The sequence below is a fragment of the Cyphomyrmex costatus genome, unplaced genomic scaffold (assembly GCF_001594065.2).
Source record: "Cyphomyrmex costatus isolate MS0001 unplaced genomic scaffold, Ccosl1.0 scaffold116, whole genome shotgun sequence".
NCBI lineage: Eukaryota > Metazoa > Arthropoda > Insecta > Hymenoptera > Formicidae > Cyphomyrmex > Cyphomyrmex costatus.
In genome coordinates, this window is record NW_017275130.1 from 1,642,734 (window position 1) to 1,666,770 (window position 24,037).

General features: G+C 33.2%; 1 protein-coding gene across 1 annotated transcript in view; it reads left to right on the forward strand.

Moving 5' to 3' along the window:
• Window positions 1-24,037, forward strand: part of LOC108777904 (stem cell tumor) — a 157,888-nt gene that overhangs the window by 53,531 nt on the left and 80,320 nt on the right. The gene's annotated exons all lie outside the window — the stretch shown is intronic.

Sequence of the window (24,037 nt, forward strand, 5' to 3'; positions counted from 1 at the left end):
ACACCACTATGAAATGCCTCTTCACACTCGCACGTGTGATGTCGATTCCCGTGGTCTGTACTGATAAAAGGCACACCGCGCGTTAAGCCGCATCGATTTTTATGGGCATTACGCGCATTAGCTTGTCGATCTCGCGACAGGTTGCCCATCGAAACTCGAATGTACGATATCAAATGGGAGCGATATCGGGTAGATACAGCATTTAGTTCGAAGTGGCCCGGAGATCGGTCTGTCAGTCATGAAAGCGAAATCAGGTTTCATGATAGAAAGAAACTATAAGTACGCTGTGATAATACTTGTCCAACATTAAATGCGATTGATCATGACAATAGATTTTATCTCTCTGATATAAAGATTTGCTCCCTTCTTTCTTCCTTAATAATAATTATTTCACGAAAATTGTTTGCATAAACATTAACTGATATTAATTGTCATGGGTGTAAAGCCAGTTTTCAAGGAACTTTAGCAACTTTTGTACGAATAACGCATGATCACGTATTGGCCAATGAGTGTTTAATTTTATATTGTAAAAAATGTTTTTCATAATTTAATCACTGAGAAAGAATATTCTAAATTCTAATAAATATTTATTTGAATAGTATACCAACTAACTATATCTACTTTACATTAAATAAATAAATATTTACTTAATAAAAAGAGCTGATAGTTAAATTAATAATTCTCGTACCAAAAAAGTGTATCTTTATATTTGTCAAATATTTTAATTGATATTATTCAAACAAATAATTTATTAAAATTTAGATATTTACAATAATAAGACTGGAAATAACACGTTTATGTGAGTACATCACCTAAATCCGAGAAGCGCCACTATGGTCAAAGTTAAATGTTGAACTACTAATACATACATATTCTTAAAGTAAATTTATTTCAGAATTATAATCGCGTACTGTTATTATCGGACGTTTAATGCAATCCATCTGAAATATTAATGATCTCCTCAAATTTAATCTTAACAAATTGCATTAAACTAAATTGCGAAAAATATTATCTCGACCTGGAATCGAACTCAGATCTCTTGCATTCCGTGCGAGTGTCCTAAGTCTTTAGATTACCGAGGCAGTACCATTTATTTTTAATGATTGTTTCGTCTTGTCAAAATTTTAGAGTTAATGTATGTTCCCTTGCATACGACCATATGTTAATTTAAAATGATTCGCTTTTTTCTAACAGGAATGAAAGGAAAGGAAATTGATCGAATAGAGCTAATAATAACTTGTGATAGTTTCATATTTATCTATAGCAAATCGTAAATGAAAGCTCTGTCGGGATTCTTTAATGATCATGTCTCTCGGCGTTAACTGATGTAAAACTGTAAAGTTCATGAAATCGATAGGATATAGTGTCTTGATAGACACACCGTGCAACCTGGAAAATCGACAGATACAGAGTGCATCGGAACGTAACCGGAAGCTGGGCGACCTTGAGATAAGGATGCCGGATATTACGAAGACGTCGCAGATCTGCTCCTCTTCTTCCGTTCAACGGGAGAGAAACCCCTCGCCATTGCATTTTGCTGCCGTTTGCCTATCTCTACCTTAACAGCAAACACCTACTATCTCATCCTTCCGCCCACCCTTTTCCGTGCCTAACTACTCGCCAGCTAAACTAATGTCATTATGTTGAAATGATATTATGAGAGAGAGAGAGAATAACGGTGCTTCACAATCGAGCTCCTGCAAAGTGCCGACGTACAAATATTACGGAATTATTTGTAACATCGGGAAAACGCCGTTGTCGCATCGACGACGTTCAGGAAAATCGGCATTTGTGAGAGACGAAATATTTGCTGAAACGTTCGACGAAAATGTTCGTGAAATGTGATGGCGCGAAACAGTACGGTGAATAAGCGAAGAAAGCGTAATTTGTGTCGCAAATCCGATCGAGAGATTCGCAACTCGTGAACAATTGGAATGCCGATACTGGAAGAATGAAGAAAAAACAGATATATAAAAGATTTTGACGAAGGAGAAATATGCTCTGCGACCAATTCAATAATAATTTAATAATGAATCGTAGAATAAATTGATCCAATTATACAAAAATAGAAACTTGGTTGGGATGTTTGAATTCACGAATCGTAGTTTTTTTTAGCTTGGATAAAGATTTTATTTTTAAAATATATGCAGTACTCAAATAGAGAGAGAGAGAGAGAGAGAGAGAGAGAGAGAGAGAGAGAGAGAGAGAGTAACGCAATTTATTATGTAATATTATTAACCGACTACTCAATTTATTGTATGTTGAAAAAAAAGTAAATTTAGTAATAGCTACTAAATGTTAAGTAAAATGATTTCAATCAAATGTTTAGTTAATGTAATAAAAAACTCTATTTTTGTAAATATTACCAAACATAACATAACTAGCGTTTGGTAATAATAACTAAATTTAAAGGAACAAATTTTTAGTTATATTAACCCAATATTTGAATGAAATTATTACACTCAATGTTTCATATTATAATTATTATTAGAGTCTTTTTTTTAAATAATATTAATTAATGATAATTATATACTTTTTAAATCTTCGCAGTACAATAGCGTTTGATTCGTCTTTTGATTTCGATTTTGGCGATTCTCGGCACGTGTTATTCGAAAGATGAAGAAAATCTAAACTCGAGGTATTCAGGCATTATTTGAAACAGCTAGGCGATACATGGCGGATATGAGAAGTGAGAAGAGACGAAATTCGAGACTGTCTGCAGTGTAGCTGAATCTCTTGGACGTCCTCGGAAATCCTGGCACAATCCCTCGTGAACACGTATATTCCATCGGTCCCTTCACGACCGATTCGATTGGTTCCCGGTTGAGCTCGCTTATACGTTAACTATCACTAACACAATGTGAGCAGAAATTGATTAATACGATCCTACCTCTCTAATCTTCTCTGTCGGATTCTAGTGAATCTCGTGTCACAAGATTATATAAATTTTATGACATGAAGTGCGTACTAAAATGGAATTTTGTCCTTTTCGAAAATATATCTTTCACATAACTGGCGAGATATTTTATAATAATAGTTCAAATCTCAATTTAATCTAATACTTCATCCGTATATCAATTTCTTCATCTGTCACTCACGATCATTGTGCCGTTTAATTTAGTGGAATCCCTTCGCAAATGATAAACTCGTACATTGTAATTTGCTTCATACGTGCCGGCGATTTTGCTTCCATAGATGTTTAATATATGCGCGCGATTGTAACATTTTAGACTATTAATTTATAATAATACTGCAGAGAGAAAGAGAGAGAGAGTATTATAAATTACTTTGAATACACAGATCAATTTTCATATACAGATTTCAAGATGTGTATTTAATCTTTAATTGCATATATTATCAGCTGATAACAGTGTGTCAAAACTTTCATAAAATAGTTCGAAAAAAATATGTTTGTTATATACCGTTGGAAATATAAATTTGAAAAAAATGACACGAGAGAAAATAGAATAGTCCCGCCAAGGATAATCTTTTTTATTCTGATCTCAGGGCCACGTATATTTAATTTTGAACGCGTATTGTATACCGGAAAAGCGCCGATAATATGTAAGAATCGATTCAAAAAGTCATGAAAAGATCAATTCCGGATTGACTCCAGCAAGATTGAGCATCTTCTATAGAATTCGCATGACGAGCTCGATCTATTCCGCTTATTCGCGGAACTTGATTCGCTCGCAAAAGGTTGCTGCGCATGCATTTCCGAGCGCGAAATATGCATTGAGTAAGTTTACGCTGCGAGAAGTCGTACGTACATATTATAGACACGAGCTGCTGTAACTTACGTATATACATATAAATACATCTGTATAAATATAGTATATGTACATATATATATACACACACAATATATATAATATATATAGGACCCTTCAAAATTCAATTCCGCGACTTTCCGTACTCTGTTCGGTCCCGCGATACTCGACCGTCCTCTCGGGGGAATTAAATTTCCATCCGCTTCGATCGCGTTGCCAGAGGTCAGGCCGAATATCTCGTGCACAAACGTTCGCGCGAGAACGCGGCAACCGATCGCGGATTATTATTTAGTGGTTGACCGCTCACGAACGAGATCCCTCCATTCCTCCCGAGCGCAATATTGAGATGTAACTAAATCATCTCTTCCATCTCGTCATGCATCCCATTCGATCCGTTTGCCGGTGTGAGAAATATTTAACACGGATTGTGGAAGGTTGCTAGATTCTCGTTATTTATCACCAAATATTTTATGTATTATTTCTGTTACTCGTAACGTTCGTATATACGTATACTTTGCCCACGGCACGTTATACTTAAATATCGTTTTCTGTAGTGTTTTTAAATGTAGTGTTTTTAAAAAATTGTTTATCGCTAAATAATTTAAACTGTAAGTATTTCATTATATAATAGTTATACCATATAACAATCATTACTGATTCACGATTGGTACTATGATGTCCGTCCATATAGCATCGTCGGAATTGGTGTCCAAAAATTATATAAACTATGCAACAGCGACTGCGTGTAATGTCGCAATCGTGAAAACGATGATGAAATTGTAACGAGTGCATGGTGGAGAGAGAGGCGATAAATTTTTGCAGTTTGCAACACACACGCACATATAGCACTTTTCTCATACACTTGCGGGTATATCGCTGATGATTTTATCGCTTATTCGCAACCAAAAACAAAACATTCGTATCTACCGTCGCGGGTGTGTTCTTTTTTCCCTTTTTTTGTTTTTTTAATTGTTATTCACCGCGCCGCCGTGATATAATACCTTCGTGCGATTCGATATTTCGCGTATGGAGTGGCTGCATTATTTTTTTTCTTTTTACCCCGAATTATTACAATCGAATTATTACAATCGGATTATTATTATCGAATTATTATTAACACAAATTATTATAAAAAACAGAAGAGCGTGGCGTTTTATGCTCATTCCATTCATATTCATATTCCACGACTCTCAACATCCAGATTCATGTATGTATGTACGTGAGAACAGCGATTTATCCGATAAGAACATGAAAGCGCGCACTTTCGTAACGTGGCATTTCCTTCGACAGCACGCGTATCAATTATTCTATCGCGCATTATTATTGCCGTTGCTCGGCCCAATTATTTCCTTGCGACCGCTCAGCGGAATTCGCAATTCTCTCCGTATTCCAAGCGTGAAGGAATAAAGCACGGTGTGCTGCTTCCTCATCTCTTCAGCTGCATGAAGAACAACATATTAGTAGTATCGACGTATGAATACATTTATATATGTGGAAAATTTATCTCATGTTGCAATTAATAAGATTAGTTTTTGTAAATCCTTATTAGTCACAATACAAATAGCTTTGTTATGTTATGAAATAATCAACAGAATATATACATGTTGTATTATAAAACAATTATAAGAGAATAGAATATATATATTTTTTAAATATATTTATTTATTAAAACTTTTAAAGAATAAATTGTCACTCTAAAGAATGAAATCTCATTCTTAAAGATTGAAAATTGAACCACTCTTTGGTAAGACTAACCTAATTTTTACTCTTTAAAGTAAAATTCCATTCCAAAGAATTTAGCGTACATATTTTATATGCAATATATTATTATAGTTTTCAAGTATAATTAATAAAATATTTAAATAATTTATATATTACATTCAGAGTGGTTTACTAGAATGAGGCTAATTAAAATTAATAATTTTTTCATATGAGAGAAAGTCGCGGCATAATTTTAGAATAGGATGCATACTTTTTCTTCTCTAAAAGGGTCCCAAGCTCAGTCGCATAATTACACGATCGTGATTTTTTAGAAAGATATTCTCATTCAGGAACCTCGAGACCGCGGTCGCGACTTCATAATATTATATTTAACGGCGACGTACGGGTCGTCTATATAAATTTTCGCTGATTACCGCGCGCTCTAATAATTTCGCTCGCTAAGCGGAATTCGTAGCTGCGCGAATTTCACGAAATTCTACTAGACAGTACGACAGAATGTCTCTCGACTGAAAATGAAGTTGAGTTAAATTTTCATCGCACCACTGACGATTTTCACCGTATCATGTCGCCGAGCGCAGAATTTTTGAGGATTCGGATTTCTATTTTAGCGTGTTTTTGTTCCACGAATTTCTACGTATTTTGTCGGGTGATAATCTGGAAGCTGAAAGTGTCTACATTTTTTTTTATTTTCGCTTCATTGGTTTTATCAAAGAATAACGTATGAAAAAAGAATATATAATTTATAATACGTCTATATCATCTCTTTGGGATTGTAGAATATTTACGCTGGCGCAAATCAATGAATCTGCTTTACATAAAGTAATATAGTTTCTTTCAAACGAGAATATATTATGTGAATCTTTAATTATTGATTAAATAGAAATAAAATTGTTTTTATTAAGAATAATTTTAGAAATTTTACATTTTATCTCATTACTAATTTTAAAATATTCTTAATAAAATCGTACTTAATTAAAATTTTTTAAATTAGTAATAAGAATAAATGTCAAAGGAATAAAAATGCATGAAATCATTATTTTTAACAAAAAAGAATTTTTATTTAAGCAATAATTTAAAATTGGCATTATATATTCTTATATTATTTTATATAAAACGATTCATTGATTTCCATATTCTTTCTATCTATATTCATGAAAATTAATCTTCAAAATAACTGAGAAAATAGAATTACCTAACAGTAATTATCTAATTATGGCGTAGTTATCCTAGGTTTATAATAAATCTTATCAGTTTACATTTTCATTTAATACAAATTTAATGATTCCAATCGCAAATTGTAATAACGCTTAAATGAGCTGTTTCTACGCATAATGCTTATTGGTTGAATGAGCTCGTAGAGCCCAAGTGTATGCAACTGAAATACGTAATAATCGCAGTTGATTCGAAATCTCAACGTAACAATAGTAATAATAAAATAATACAACGTACTTGTAATATATCGTAAGTGCACTTACAATTAGTATTAATAATATAGTCTACTTAAGTCATTATCTATTAGTCGCTTTTCCTCTCAAAATTTGTGTAATATATATATATATAATATCTCCACTTTATATCATAGTTAAGGTAATATGTTAAATATTATAGAATTACTTAGATATATAAATTTTATCAATCATTATATATACTCTAAAAAAAAAAGTGGAGACTGGACTTTAATAACATCGATTTTTTTATTGTAAATTCCGGTAGATAAATTTAAACTTGTAAAAAGTAAATAAAATACAATCCAATTTCTATGATAAAAACATGTTAGCTTTCATAAGTATATGTAAGAATTTTTTAAAGTTTTGATATAATTTGGGGAACAATATAGTATAAAAACTTATACTGAAATTCAAAGGCGCAGGTTGCGAATGAAAGATGAACATTTCACATTGCGGACTGAGGAGAGTTAATATATTAACACCATATGTAGATTTATAACCTTTAATGTTTATACCAATCATGATATAGATTTAAAATTTATGGTATTAAATTTACATTATGTTAATGTTAACATCAACATAGTGAGAATTATATAGACATTACTTATTGTTAGTGTTAAATGTACATCAATATTTTTTAAATTGATAAGTCTTATTTAATGAAATATCTGAATCTAGTGCAATCACGAGAAAGTCATGATTAACTTCGTATGTTTTTAGCAAGATATGCACGCACGAATGAGAGATTTACGTGTCTGTCAGTTCTCTTTTTTTTTTCTTTTGCAAGCGAGTGCTATGTGAAGCCTGTCGAACATCCAGCGAATTGATCAGCTCAACGGCGGTAAACCGGTGCGATAACACAAAATCGCGGAAAATATACGCGAAAAGCCGGGCAAAGCGGTACGCGCTGAATGCAATCGTGCGAATCCCGCATACATTTGTTGTCCGATAACAGCAATGGTATACTCCGTTAATGGAGCTCATGTACGGGTGATAACAAAACGGAACAACAAAGCAGGTACTAGAAAATAACGCGCCGCAGAGAGAGTTTGGATCTATTGAGAGCTGTATTTACGCGGTTATGGACAATTGGAACTGCAACTATAATTGCTACTGCAATCGCATAGACGGCGTGCACAGGTGTGGGCGCGTGCGGTATTTATGCGTGCGACTCCGCTACGGCTGAATGTGCGTACACGGGATGACACAATATCCTGCGATATCAAATTGATGTTTATTCAAGTGGGCGCAACGTAAGCGACAGGCTTAACGGGGATTGAACCGGGAGCTGCTATTGCAGATCTTCCCCCGATCCCGCTTATGTAGATACGTCTTTCTCATAAAGAGGGACAGCCGGACGGAGAGAGAGAGAGAGGCAGGAGAACCTCTCTCGCAAACACGTCTATCCCTTGCCACATGTGCAACATGTCGTTGTCCGTTTAGCTGAATTATGACGTACAAGCACGATAGATACGTATGTATAGTCGTATAACGCACCCATGTCAGTTGCGTCGTCACTCCCGGAGCGTCCCCTTATAATACATCTAGACGTCAATTTCGCGCGCGACAACATGAAATGGGCCTTTGGGGAAATAGGCGCATTGTCTGCAAACTTTATGTGCCCTTGGGAGGGCCGTGTGTTGGTTCGCGACATCAACAAAGACGGGCAGCGTGGATATCAAATGATCGGCGATATTATTAACCTTTTGCCATACGCTATATGCATCTGTTACGCGAGTTTATTGTGTACACTATTTCGATAAAGCGAGGTGACACCGTTAATTTTGGCTTTTTAACGTGTTATTGATTGTGTTATTTATTTCTACGTGAATTGTGTTTCGTTGTATTTGAAAAATGTAGACCACAATCTCGAAGGATATAATTGTCGATAACAATTTAGGACTTTTGAGCTTGTGTAAACATCTATTTATGCAGCAATCGCAGTAAACGATAAAATAATATCTGTCAATTTGTGAAAAATTTTATTGTGTCGTGTTTGCCGCTCAATATGCGCTACTCTTGGCTGCATTGAAAAAATTAAATTCTAGAACACTGAAGAATTAAAAGCGGACAGTTAATCGCGGGATTCACTTGTGTTTTACGGCTACATCGACGAGTTTAAGTCGGGAAAAGCGTCAGAGCTAGGCGAGGATCAAACAAATATTCGCCACAAAACGTGCCGATCCGCTAAAAGCGCAAATAAACATTAAAACGCGAAGGATAAATCCGACTGTTTGTAAATGTAACGCAGGATTCGCATTGACTCATCGAGCCTCCATCGAGATCGGCAGAGTGCAAATTTACAGGGGCGCGTCGCGGTTGCTTTTGGCACCTTTCCAATTTCGATAATCTAATCGCGTAATCATTATTATACTCCATTATTGGCCTCGTTATTTAACGTCTGTTAAATCCCAGGAAACCGCATCCCGTTTCCTCTACTATTTTATTGGCTGAAGGTATTACAGATATTCAAAAAGAGAGTATTAGAAGATTGTTTCAAATGGATAGAACGATGAATTGGATCTATTTGTTAAAGAAACCTGAATAGATAATTAACTGTAAGGTATAACAATTTACTAAATTAAAATTTTATACGCACACACAAATATTGTACGAGTAACATAAAAAGAACATTATTTCATTAATTTTTTTAATAAGTAAAGGAAAAGTCAATCCGCAGAAACTTGGATCTTGGTATTTAATATTTATATATAAATTCTAGATACATATCTTTCAGCTATATAAACTGCCGCGCCGTTTACTGTTGAACTTAAACATAATCATAAACTGAAGCTGAAATAATAATACATACACATTTTGAGAGAAAGGATTAATTCAATAAACCACCAGCAGTAACAAATGATTTGTAGATATAGATAACACATTATATTGTTTTAATTTGTTGTGATTGATGCGAGTCTGCTATTTCAATCGTAATTATTAGTAATAGGAGCAATGTAAAACTTAACCTCTTAATGTAACTTAATCTCTATTTTTTGATAGACTTATTCGCTAGTAATATTGATTATTTTGATTTATATTGTAAATCGTGTATTATTTGTTACATTAACAAATAATAAAAAATTATTCGTAATAGTAACTAATTGATCTGTTTTCTTAGCGAACCATTACATTTGTTATCCTTTTTTGTTCTTATAATAAACTCATTCTCTCTCAGTGTAATTAAATTGATCGTTGATTTAATAATGATGCTACTAGCATCATAAAACACCGTATAGAATTTATTGCAAAAAATATTTTTTTAATATTTTTTCTTTAAAATCAAGTTTAATAAAATTTCATACAAACATAGCGCTGCTTAAGCATAAGCATTAGACGTAAGAGAAGCCAGAAACCGTCGTTGTTCAGTGGAACGAATTAAAGGCATGAAAAATATATGAGGTCTTATTTGTCCACTTCTTTCTACGAATACGATTTCTTAAGGACGAAACGAATGGAATGATGTGGAGGCATTCTTTAGGGTTTACCTTAGAGTTCCTCTTCTCTTTGCAGCGAGCCTTTTTTAGGCGGGAAGTAACGCGATTTTGGCGCGAGGTGCGGAGAGCGAAGGTATAAAACGAAGGTTTTCACGAGGGCGTAAGCCCACTAACGAGCGACAAGCAGCGTTCAGCTACTCGGCGGAAAATTAAAATCTTTTTTAGGTGACGACTAAAATATCAACGCAAGAGATAGTAGATGATGCGCGCGTTATACTACTTTTGCTAGAAAAGCTAACGGTGCGATAGATAAATGAAGAATGTGAAAGAGATCGAAAGGATTTTAGAGCGTTAATCGTTGTGAGAAGAATTCGCTTTTCTAAAATACTAAGTGATAGATTTGAAAGCGATGTTGATTTATTTAAAGTGTAAAAGAAAGGTTTTTATGTTACGTTAATTGAAGAGTGCAACTGTGTTTTATTGTTAAACAGTAATTTAAACAAATAGTAATTTATTTAAGAGGGTATCTACATTTAGATACAACTCCAGAATCCATGTCTAAAAAAAAACACTTTACGAAAAATACATTGTTTTTCAAGAAACAAATATGAGAGAAAAATAAATTATAGAGAACACGAGAGAGGATTGTTCTCAGTTGTTTAATATCAGCACTTTAATTATTCTTCTACATGGAAAATAAACAATTGGAGATTGTGTGGCTACGTAAGAAACAGTAAAAGACAAGAGAGATATTCAGTTTAGTTTAACTGCAATTAAAATCGGAACACAAGCAAAAAATACATATTATCCGCTCTTGAGCAGTATTGAATCACGTAGAGTAACTTTTCGACGTTCACGTTTCGGAGGCGCGAATTAACAGTAAAGTTTATTACGTTATAGAAGGTAATATTATAATATACATGCTTGCATTATTCGACAAAGAACAACAATAACGCGTTAAGTTTCAGTCATTGTTACAACGTGATGTAAATGTAAATGAGACCGTGCATGTTGTGTGTTTAATATTTTATTTATTTACGAAGGTAAATCCAAAAGTCTACAGAACATTAAATGAAGCACCTTTATTTCAAAGATTTTATTTATTAAATTTGTTCATACACTTATAATTTAAAAAATATTATCTTAAGTACAAACTTCTACAAAAATTAGTTTGAACGTACAATATGAATGGAAGGTAAAATTAATATAATTTGTGCGATCGATTCAGAATACAACTTTGATCTTCTTTATTAAAACCGACGCGAAAATAAATATTTTAATTGACGTAATACGAAAGTCATCCTTTTTGATACGTCATTTGTATAAAATAAATATCGTCAACAATGGAAGCGGGAAGAGGGAAAATCAAACAGAAATGAACGGTCGTTTAATTCCTATATTTAAACTCTTACGTTTTCCCAAGTGCATCTTTGATCTAATTACGAGAACACCTGTTGCATAAACAGTAATGTATGAAGAAAAATTCAGAGTTATTTTTTTTGTAATTATGAATGTACAATGAATATTTTATATAGTAGTAATAGCTAATTAAAGTATAAATTTTAAATTACGTGAAGAGATAATTATTTCTTTGAATATTTATTTCAGAATTATTTACTGATAGTGTATAATTTTTCTTATAAAATCGTTATAACAATTTCCTCGATGTATATATGAAATCAGACGAAAATTGATTGACGCAAAACATTTCGTCTAGAATGCGTGATGTAAATAATTATGAGCTACTCAACCTACGAAATGCGAAGACAAGGATTTCGCATCCAACTAGGCAATACGACTACGAGGAGATGCATCCAGGATTTTTCCTCGAAACGTCGGCTGCTGAAAAATTCACGAGTATTTCGTATTCAGTATTTTGTTGGTCGCTTTATAACCACTCGCCGTTCATTCGTAAAAGCAAAGTACCCAAGCGCGCGGAATCATATTTACGGACTTGCCGCGTCGCGAACTTAGTACGACACGAAGCTGGTTTCTTCTACTCTGCTCTTGTATTTCATGAGTGTTACTTAAATTATGTTTACTTATTGATGGTCTATCAATTCATTACTCTGTTCTTTATGAATTTTCTATAAAATTTAGTATTATTATAAGAGTATAAATTGTATGTAGACTATACATATATTGTACAAAAGTTTCGGAAAAGAAATTAAAAAAAAAAATTATACATTGCTCACATTTATACAAGAATTATAGAATATTTCTGCGAAAATTGCATGGAAAGAATGGATAAGCTGAAGTATCTAAAAATTTAGCTAAGTCTCGTAGATCTGAAAATAATTTTATTAAACTATTAAAATAATTAAGAATCTTAAACGTGATGAGCAATATCGAAAAAGGTTTTAATATTCTAGCAATCAGTTTGAACGTCCTATTGTCATATTGTTTTACGTTATTGTACTGAAAAATCTTCTGTGGATGTTATTTTAGTTTCAAGCAATAAACTCTCCAAGAGTACACATGGGGCGCTACGGATGAAATCCTTAACACACTCTGGCGCCCTTCATGCCTGTTTAGACATTTATCACCCGACTTTTCGACTCGCGCGAGTGTATCTGGTTTTTCTCTAGCTAGTCAACGTACTTCTAATGTGTTTATACTCGCGTTGGCACATTTGTGCAGACATTAAAGACATCACCTTTGGATTGTCAATTTGTCAAGAAAGCGATCAATTTTATCATTGAATTACGTAGACAATAACGCGAGTTCGTTGCGAACATTAATCGTAGGTAATTCTATTAATAAATCGTATTACGAAATATAGTCTTTATAAGTAACTTGTACAGAAGAGTACGCGGATTAAACTTGTCGTTGGCACGTAGTTAAAATGTTACGTCTCGTACGTTAAACGGATCAGAATGGCATGTAATTATTTTCAAACGACAAACTCGTCGGCGGTGTAATCAAACGCGGATTAAAAGCGCCGCCCATCTTCGTTAGCAGCGATAGAAGAATTTGAAAAATTTCGAACTACACATTTTTAAACTTTCGACAATTTTTCATCATCGTCATAAAAGCCAATTTAAGCTGAGGCTTCCGTGCACCCGATCCGAGCACTTTCGAAGTTCCAAACAAGACACCACCTGATCCTGTTCGATAAACGCGATGTTGGATTGTCCTGTCAATTATCGGGTGCTACGTTTAAAGGCTCGCCACACCGAAGAAACGCCAGGGAGAAAATTACTATAATTTTCTCCTACCACGCGCGGAAGCCGCACTCATCGCGAATATAATCAAGTCTCAATTAGGGATGTCCGTCTTAATCTGTGAGAGAATAAGGATCGACAAAGCAAAATTAACCACGAAACGCGCGCGTACAGGGAATTAATTGCACGGATTTGTTGAGGGAATAGATATAAATTAATTCAGCAGTTTCTAATTCTCGTACTGAAATATCGGTGCAGGAGATTAAATAACTTTTATAAATTTTTTTATTTCTACATATAACTGTGTTAATATGCACGAGATTAACTTTAATAAATTAAAAGAGAGAATATAAGTAATACAAATTTTATTTTAAAAATTAATAAAATTTATCAAGTTCTTTGTTCTTTATTTTCGACGAGTTTCTCATTAATTTTTTTAAATATTTAATTATAAACGTGTTTTTAAATATTTTTTGTATAAAAGTTTGTCCATGATTTTTTTTATTTAAAGATTAAATCTATCAAAAAAAGGATTGAATATAATTACAAATATTTAAAAATATTTACGATTAAATATGGTTTAACTTACAGTTAAAATTATCGGGTAAAATTTATTGCAATATGCAATAGATTAAATTTATAGCAAGTGGTAATTATTTTGATATACCTGTATTTTGCGCAGAAATTTATTTGTTGTACACGTTGACATAAAATGCGGTGAAATAAATAAGTACACCGAATAAATTCTTCTCTTGGTGAAAGTCTTTTCGTTCACATTCAGGATATAGTTGTGATTAAAATTAGAAGCGTCAAAATTGCGAGATCACATGTAATCATTAGTTGAAAACAAGTTTTTCTTTAGCAATGACTGGCAACGGTAAAAATTATTGGATTCACGGTACAAAAATAATGTATAAATTTTATAATAATAGTTAGCAAATATTACAAGAATATCACATTTATATATCTCGATGAAGAACTTACTGAATTTATCGACTTAAGTAATTACATTACTATATGTTATATGTTAAGAAATTTTAAAGGCTGGACCGCGCCCATCGACTCTGTCGTTTCCTCCCACGGGAAATGAAGTTCGTATGGCAGGACGATGATTATATCCTGCGCGATCAAATATTAGAGGTACATCGAACTCTCATGAAGATGGAACATTTATTAAATAGCTTAATAAATTTACGAAGAATAATAAAATTACGATAATAACGTTTTAAATAATAATTCCAAATCAGACCTCTACTGTTTTTATGGACTTTTAGATAGAATTTTAAAATATTTTACTTAATTTTTGTTAGTATTGCGTAAAAACGAGCAATTTAAGACTGAAAGATAAAAATACAATTTATATTATTAGAATTTAAATCAAGAAAAAATTCCATCAATCTGACAATGAGTTTGATGACACATGATATTTTATTGATTTAGTGTTCCTTAGACCAAATCTGATCGGTCGATCATTATTATAATCAGATTGTGGCGAACCTTCTTTCTTCGATGAATTAGCAAACTTACTCGTCTTTTTAGTGTTTTTTGTATAAGTCCGATTTGGACACGGATTCTTTCGAACGATTGGAACAAATTTTACAATAAATCGCAAAAGTAATCACAAAACTCTTGATATTTTTAAATTCTACATTCTTTAATTATCTTAAAACAATTACCGTTCAAATTTTTAACATTTTAAAAATAATGTTCGGTGTCTTATAAAGACTTTACATATTATAAATAGCAAATCTACTTAACTGTATTTATTCAAATTAAAAAGGTCCCATTTAGGACATTCTCCCCTATATATATATATATATATATTTGTGTGTGTATATATACATATATATAAAATTTCATAGGATATTATTTCGTATCTGTAAATAATTTTAATGAATTGAGCATGAAAGAGATTGTAAAGTAGATTTCCCTAAAGAGAGAGTTTCCGGTTTTTAGAATCACTTTATGCCGAATTTGTTCCCTCTCGTGTCTACTTTTAGTAACGCCGCTTGAGGGACAGCAGATGGTCATCTTTAGTTTCCCTAATTAATGAGGGTCACGTGAAAAGTCTTTCACGCGTTTAATGCTTCAGTTTTTCTTCCGTCAGTTAAAATTAGGAGTATTATCGTCTTTAATTTATTAAGTATTTTAATAGAGAGAATTTCTTTTTAGAATTTACTTATTTAAAAATTTGATTAAACAAATACATAAGACATGGTAAATTTTATTGAATCTTGATGCCATAAATATGTATTCACACGTCAACAATATACAAATTATTAAACTTTTCGAATTATTTCTCTCACTCTCTTTCTTTTCGCATGTTCTTGTTTTTTTTTCTAAACATTTATACTCATTAGAGTAAAATATTATTATATCATTTTTTATTATATAATTTATGATATATAATTGTTAAAAGTTATAGTAGGAAAGATTAAAAACGGAACAAAATAACGGCGTGACAGTGTCTCTTCCTGAGTACAGTATATCCTATTTTGTCCAACCAAGCTTTCTTTCTTTTTCTCTTCAAATTCCATGGACCCGCAATATATGCGTGTGTGCGTGAATGCACTACGAACGATGGACGGGGCTTCGCAATGCGAGCACGTCGACGAACGATAGAGCGATACATTTGCGTCGTATGACAGAACGCATGGACCGATATACCAGACTGGCTCGCTTTCATGTGTGTCTGCCTTCTCTCTTTTCTTCCGACTTGTTTTTTCCTTTTCTTCTTCTGATACTCTCAATCTATTACTCTTTCTCTCCTTTCCTGTTGCACTCAACTCTCAGGCATACTCCTCTCGTGAATTTAAAAGATATTCCGCGTTTGCATATTCAGTCGAAAAGTAGTTTCGATTGTATGCGTTTATCGATTAACAATAACAGTATTGAGAAGGAAAGAAGTGTCTGCATTAAAAATTTTCGATGTCGCAATATAAATTCTCAACACTTAATATTTATATTTTATTACCTCGCTCTCTTTCTCTCTCGGATACATTTGCATTTATATTTATTGTATTTATTATTTTTATCAATATTACATATATATGCATTTTTGATTATTGTGCTGTCTTATTTGAACAATAAATTGAAAAATATCGTGAATAGCAAAACCTACCGAGTGGAATATGTCTTTTCCATATGAGCAAATTGAATTCCCTGTTATTACAAAACTCGACACCCTATCGAAGCGTGCATTTGCCAGATACCAGTGATCACGTATTGTACTCGCAACGATCGTTTGTGTCGTAACTCGTGCCACGTTCGTGTATTTGTTCAGCACAAAGCAAACCCGCACATTTATTAGAAGCATCGGAAAGCAATCGATTATCCATGCGCGCACACTTGCGTTTAACTTTTGTGAAGGTACGATGTACGTTGTGGATCAACGATAAAATTATGGCCTCCAGAATTGTCGAGTTAACAATCGAGAAATTAATCGATCGCACCTGTTTTTTCCCCTTTATAAAAGCGAGCGAAGTTTGCCGAAATGAATTTTTAATTGCAACTTGAATGCCGTAATAAAAGTTAATCTGCTTATGTATTTCATCGATTATTTTCTAATTTTATTCTTTTTCTGTTTTTACAGGTAAGCACAGATTACATTTTTCTTCAAAAAGAGTCTCTCGATGGGATATTCATTGCGAAGAGGAAAGATTCTGAAAAGAACAGTAAGGCTGTTACTATAATTCAGTTATTTAGGATAATGTCTATAAAGAGTTCTTAAATATTTCAAAATACTTAGATTTTTTTATCTAATTACGAATGTTACATGTGAAATGCTGAATTTACGAGATCTTTTCTTTCTGCGAGTTATTTAAATATCTTTAGAACATCGCTTAAAAATAATTGATTAGATTGCGAATATTTAAGTTATACAAATTTAAAGGAACGAAAATTCAGTAAGACAAGTTCTATTTTTTAAATAATGGTTAGATTCTTTAATAAAGTCGCACTCGGTCGAAACGTGTCTCTTGTCAATCCAGTAGCTCGCGTGCATGTGCATGCTAGGCTACTGTCTGTTGCAGCTGTTCACGACTATGTTCCCGGTTTCGTGTTCTGCGTTATGAATATATTCGGCTTGTTCGAGCGAACAACAAGAGCATCTTGACTAGCCTGCGCTCCTCTTTCTCACTCTTTCGTCATTTATTTGGCGATTAATCAATTTCGAAAATGCCGTAACCCGCCGTCGAAATAGAACGGTCAGTCTGCGTACGTTAAAGCGGGGACGACGCAATTAATCATTTCGTAGCCAGAAAGCCGTAATTCTATGTAATTATTTGACATTGTCGCAGGAATTGTGCGCACCTTGTATCGATCAATTAATTATCGTCAGATTAAATCATTTTGTCGGTATTATGTTAAATCAGCAGCCGAAAAGGGTCGCGATCTTTCTTTTTCCCTAATTTCAAATATTTCACTTCTGTGTAATTTTAATTCACCAACCCCAATTACTTAATCGGCTGTGGAACTGACTAATCATATTTATTGTTTAGTAGACCCATCCTTAAAAACCTACGTGATATTATCGTGATATTTTTAATTATAAAATTTTAAACCGCGCGCGCGTTGTATACCATGTAACACTCGTCTGCTGGTTAGATATATATGTATAACAAAAAGCTCTCTATTATCGAAAAAAACGCATCGTACATTTCTTTCTGGTCGACGACGTTAATAATAATAACGACGTATCTTAAAAACGATGTGAAAAGTTACAGATTCGGACTTTGCGTCGCGACATCTCCGCTCGTAGTGCACGTAGAAAAAAATAAAAGCACTTTTATTATACAATTTGAGCAATGGCTATCGATTGAGAGTATATAGAACTTGGATCAGTTCAGCCGTTATTGAGATCTGATAATCTCAATCTGCCGCAACTCGCCGGCTCGCGTAAAGTAGCTACGGCAGTGTCGGTGCGCCTGGTTTAGCGCCGAGACACTACCGTGTCTCTAGATTGCCTTAATTTTTTTTTATTTAACGTCCGGACATTTCATTATAATTGCATTATAATTGCATTTAAGCTCTGCTACGATTGAATTTTATTTTCTGTCTGTTCTTCTTGAAAACAGCAATTTCCTGCACGGATCGACTTAAATTTATTTGATACGACATTTGATATGAGACAACTGCGTAAAGTTTTTTGCGATGTTCTCGAGCGTAGAATTTCGAGATCGTCTGCCGCTTGGAGCTGATATAAACTATAGATAAGTGAACCAGCGCGTCGTCGGTATAAAAGATTCAACATCCTGGAACATGCAAGGCAGCAACGCGAGACCTTTCCGTCGTGTGTACCTTCCTTCCCTTTTTTCTTCTCTTCGCAGAAAACTGTCGTGCGTGAGGCGCCCGATATGCGAGAGAACAAGAGAGGGGTTTCGCCGTTTACAAAAGGGTGCGGAATCGATGCTGCCTTTTATCGACCGTCTACTTCGCATGGCACAAGTGCGCTAGTTTCCCTAACTCTTTTTGCTCTTTCATTTCGATCGTTCTTTTTTTTCTCCCTTCTCTTTTCTTTCTCTTTTTTTTTTCTTTCTCTCCGTTTGTCTAATTAAGCTCAATTCGACGTTGGCTCTTTCCTCTGTTTTCATCTTCTACTATATGGGTTACCCTTATCTTTCTTACTCATCCACTTTTTCATTCCTATGTACAGGCGACAATACAGTGCAATGGGGGTGCAATAGGAATGAGAGATAAGAGACAAAGATAGACGGGGCGACTTCAATGCTATCGTTAGAAATATATGGCTGATCGGAGCACTCGATGGAATTAGTTCCTCTCGTGCTTTTTGTGCTTTTCTTCTTTGCATTGCTCGATATATTCTGAAGTTTTTTTCTGCGTTACTATTGTTGTTACTAATATTGTTAAAATTATTAAAATTGCTTGAAAAAAAAGGAGAAAGACTATAAAAAACGATAATGAAAATAATTGTATTGCTAGGTAATAAATAACGACCGATGGAAGGTTTGACTCGAAATTGAAACTGTTCGACTAACTAATTACAGATCGAGAACGCGTTTGATTAGGATGTCAATTCCCAGTTTGCGCGTTTTACGACAATCAAATGTACGCTGTGTTCATGGCTTTGTCAATTTCTCGAGGTATGATCACGTATGATGACGAGGATCATTGCTGTAGCATAGTTATTAATGCAGCCACGCGTGTTTATATCAATCATACGTGAACTTTGAGCAGAAATTACTTGATACAGAAATTACGTAGTGAAGTAATGGATAACAGATAAAACAAGGAAGGAACGTGCGCCTGGTGTAATATTATTATCTATCTCATTTTGTGCATCTTTTATTGGAGATACCCACAAAGAAGGAGGGCAAGAAAATGAGATACTACGAATTTATTGTGTAACTTGGGACGCATTTCCCTTACGGCTTGTGAGCAAATTAAGATTGTTAGGGACAAATACAGAGGGATTATAAGGTACATTCGAGGAAACAACTGATGGACAATTACTTGGATAGGGCGTGTTTCTAATCTTATTGACGAATACAGTTAAAATTACGTAGTATTTTCGCTTTTTTTTGGACATAAAGTGCCTTCTTGAAATAATAAAACTAAAATAGGGACTTATGTTATAGAAAAAATAGCGCAAACTGTATCGATTTGATGAAAAAATAATATTATAGCAATACAGAATATGATTATTTTTTTTTTTTACTTGGATAAAAATTTAAAATTGAAGTATTATTGTGTGTGAATGAGTCTTGTATTTAAGCAAACACATACACATGTATACGTTGTTATGCATTAGAGAAGATTAGAGTTTATTAGTACACGAGAGGTTAACATTGCGTTTCGTTTATGTATTTATGGCAAAAGAAACAATAAACAAAGAAACAATAAAGTTACCGCAAAATATCTCTTTTATAATATAGATACTTTTTTTATGTTTTATTTAAGTCAAACAAGTATTACAATAAAAAAGAGAAATTCTAATTCAAGAGGAGGCAAGTAAATTTTTGAACGTTTCATAATTTCGTATTAATGTTCTTGAGAAAGTAAATTTTAGTGACGTATCATTAGTTAAAAAAGAAGTAACTTAAAAGAGAGAAGTGTTATCATATATATCATTATGTGTTATTTTGAGTAATAACAGTAATTTATTATAATAAAATAATTACACACCAATATAAGGATGCGATACGTTAGGTTATATTTAAGGAAAGATTAGTTTGACCTGTTGTACGTGTATGAATATTCAGTTATAATTTGACTGTAACAAAATAATATTTAATATCTTTATAATATTAAAATTAGCTAGGACTAAAATAATTTATATTTGTTATCTATACAATTTTACTGTTTAATCATCATAAAGTAATTATTAAATAAATTTAAAATTAATTACAAGTAAATTTAAAATAACTTTAAAAGATACAATATTTATTAATGAGTACATATTTAGTATCTATTTTCCATTTCTATTACGTTTTTCCATTAATTTAATGTAGAATTTATAATATCATAGAAGTAACTTATATACATATATACATGTGATATATTATACTTTTATCCCTATAGGAGCAATTAAGTTAACTATAATGCAGCATTTTACTTACTACAAAGAAATTATATAGTACACACACACACACACACGCACGCACGCACGCACGCACGCATGCACGCACATACATAGAACTATCCTAGCATAAAAATGTAGAGAAAGATTATTTCTATTAAATTATAGTATATTTTAATTATAGTAATTAATTTAAAAATCTAATGTTGAAACCATGCTGAAAACTGTACCAATGAGCTCCGATCCGTTATTTATTTGCATTTCACATCGCAATCAGTTATGTACAATTACACTAAATTAGTTTTTATTGGCACATTCTTAAAAATATCCCCTTTTTGTTTCGTATATCCTCGATACTAAGATCTAAACTGCGTTTCGTCGATCGAGCACAAGATGCTCGAGAAGAAGAATTCACCAGAGAATGCTGGCGACATGCATTTGTACATCGCACGAAGTTTCCTTGACGAAAAATTCCTTTGTGCTATCGAGAAGAGAGTTACGGAGAGGACGGAAATTTTCTTTGCACGAGAGTTTCGCGTGTTATACAGGATACCTTAGGAATACCGGATGTCCTTTTAAATATGAGTACTAGAAAATAAAGGAATACGGAAATTTTTTCAATGAACGATAACAGAATATTGCTAATTTTGTAATTATTGTATTCTGTATGCTTCTCATTATTTGTAAATCTTATTTTTATCCGTTAAAATTGTTTTATATTAATGGAAATTTATTTCCATTGTGTTATATATTATTGTGCTTCATTTCTATCCTTTGGCTGGCTCTGGAATGAAACTATCGGATATCTATTTTCTTATCATAAATAAATATAGGTGAACGATCGCAATTTAATATTTTCCTTCACCTATCTTCTCCAAATGATCAGTTTCTAACCGATTAAGTTAGAACGCTATTTCAATTTACTGAGAATCGAAAATGTATTTACGTTCTATTTAAATTAATATTCTATGTAACTTCATTATTAGATTTATGAGAGAGAGAGAAAGAGAGAGAGATCCATCTCAAATTTATATTTGTAAAAATATACTTAATAAAGTATCATACTTAACCCTTAAACGGCACGTTTCATCCCAGCACCCATAAACGGCATACTGATGCGAATTGGGATTTTATATGATTTCATTTACTTATTTAACCATGATAATATTCTTCAAAATACTTTCAAAACCATACTTTTTTTGGGGTAAAATTTCTCAACAAAGCGATTGATATGCAACTCAAATTTAGTTAAATTATTAAATTTTACAAAAATTGTTATTAAAAAAAGATCTTTTTGAAAAATGTCAATGTTTTAAAAATTTTGCTGGTACGAATTCGCACCAGTGTGCCGTTTGTGAGGGTCAATAATTACTTTGTTTATTTTGGAAGCAATCCAAAATTAGTTTTCAGATATCATAAACTTTTATGGTTTATTTATAAAATAAATGGTCCGTGATGAAAGTTTTTTGTATACACATAAATAGAAACGAAAAATAACTAATTAAAAATTTGAACAAAATATGTTTTGTTTTCTTAAATTACGAATTTGACGAAAGTATTTTATTTGACGTACATGTTATCCGAGGAACTCATCTAATCAGTTTCGTATCGAATCGTATATTTCGAAATATCTCTAACGCAACGTGATCACTTCCTGGTTCTTTTTCTCGAAAAAGAAGTGCGCAATCTTTTCGTAACGTGAAATAAATCTTGTCGAAAATATAAAGGTACATTTGAAATTTTAACATAATCTATCTTTGTAAAAATTATATGACTTTCTTTGTACAATAATAATGTATAGATGTTTTTCTTTTGGAAAATTTTATTTAAGAAAAGTTTAATATTTCATAATCATAGTAGACTAATTAAATATTTTCTTGGCATTATGAATTATGAAAGTGAAGTCGAATTTAAAAATTTCTAGAATTTTACCACAGAAAAATGAATCTAACGGTCACTGAGAGGATCAGAGAAAGAAGATTTAGACATCCTTTGTCGCTCGATTATCGGATATTTCAGTGAACCCAAATAGCTTTCCAAAAATTTTCAGCGAACATCTATATATCCGGTCACTGATATTGGATCAGAAGCTCCGAAATCCCTGGACGAGAGGCAATCTTGTCTGTAAGGTTCCCTACTCTTGATAGGGAAGCGATCTTAAAAGATGAGACGCCCAGACGGTCAGCTAACGAAAGGGTCGATCGAATTCCTCTTTCGGAGGGCAAGGGTTTCTTGAATCTAACATAAAGTACCTCGTGTGTGTGTTAACGAGGATTCACTGCGAGCTTCCATTTGGGTGTCGGTACATGGGGTCATCTTCATTTGACCTCTATCTATCGTCAGCACCCTTTCCGCCCTTATCTCGTCCCCTTCATCCCTGACGACAGTTTCGTGAATTTACTACCACGCGCTTTTGCCAAAGCAGGAAATACAGCGAGGAGGGTCCTGTCTAAGCTTCAGGGCGCGCCAAGGATGTTTCAAGATCTTCCAACTTCAGGATATACACAGAGACCCTAACGATCATCCCTGTCCAATAGAGATAGGTGGGAGGAAATAACTCCGGATCAATGCACGTATGTGTGCTAACGTGTAAGAGCTCATTGGATTCGAACTTTCCTTGTTCGCCTAGATTCTTTTTATTAAAACAAGAAGGACCACATAATCCTCGTTTTTTCGAATTTCCCAAGGAAACTCTTCGAGAGCTTTACCAATCTTCCACGAGAGACGAACACACGGGTAACTATTAAACAAACAAAACTTTCAGTATAAATGATTCTGCAATCGCAGGATATCCTTCGGGATTCTAATTACCTGCAGATTTATTTTTGTATTATATCATTACTTTTTCTTTATGTTCCTTCTAGACACATTTTTCTCACTTGTAACAACTTTTATGGTTTATCTGAAAAATTACTAGGAAGTTATTAGAGAGATACGTTTATTAGAGGGATTATCTTTT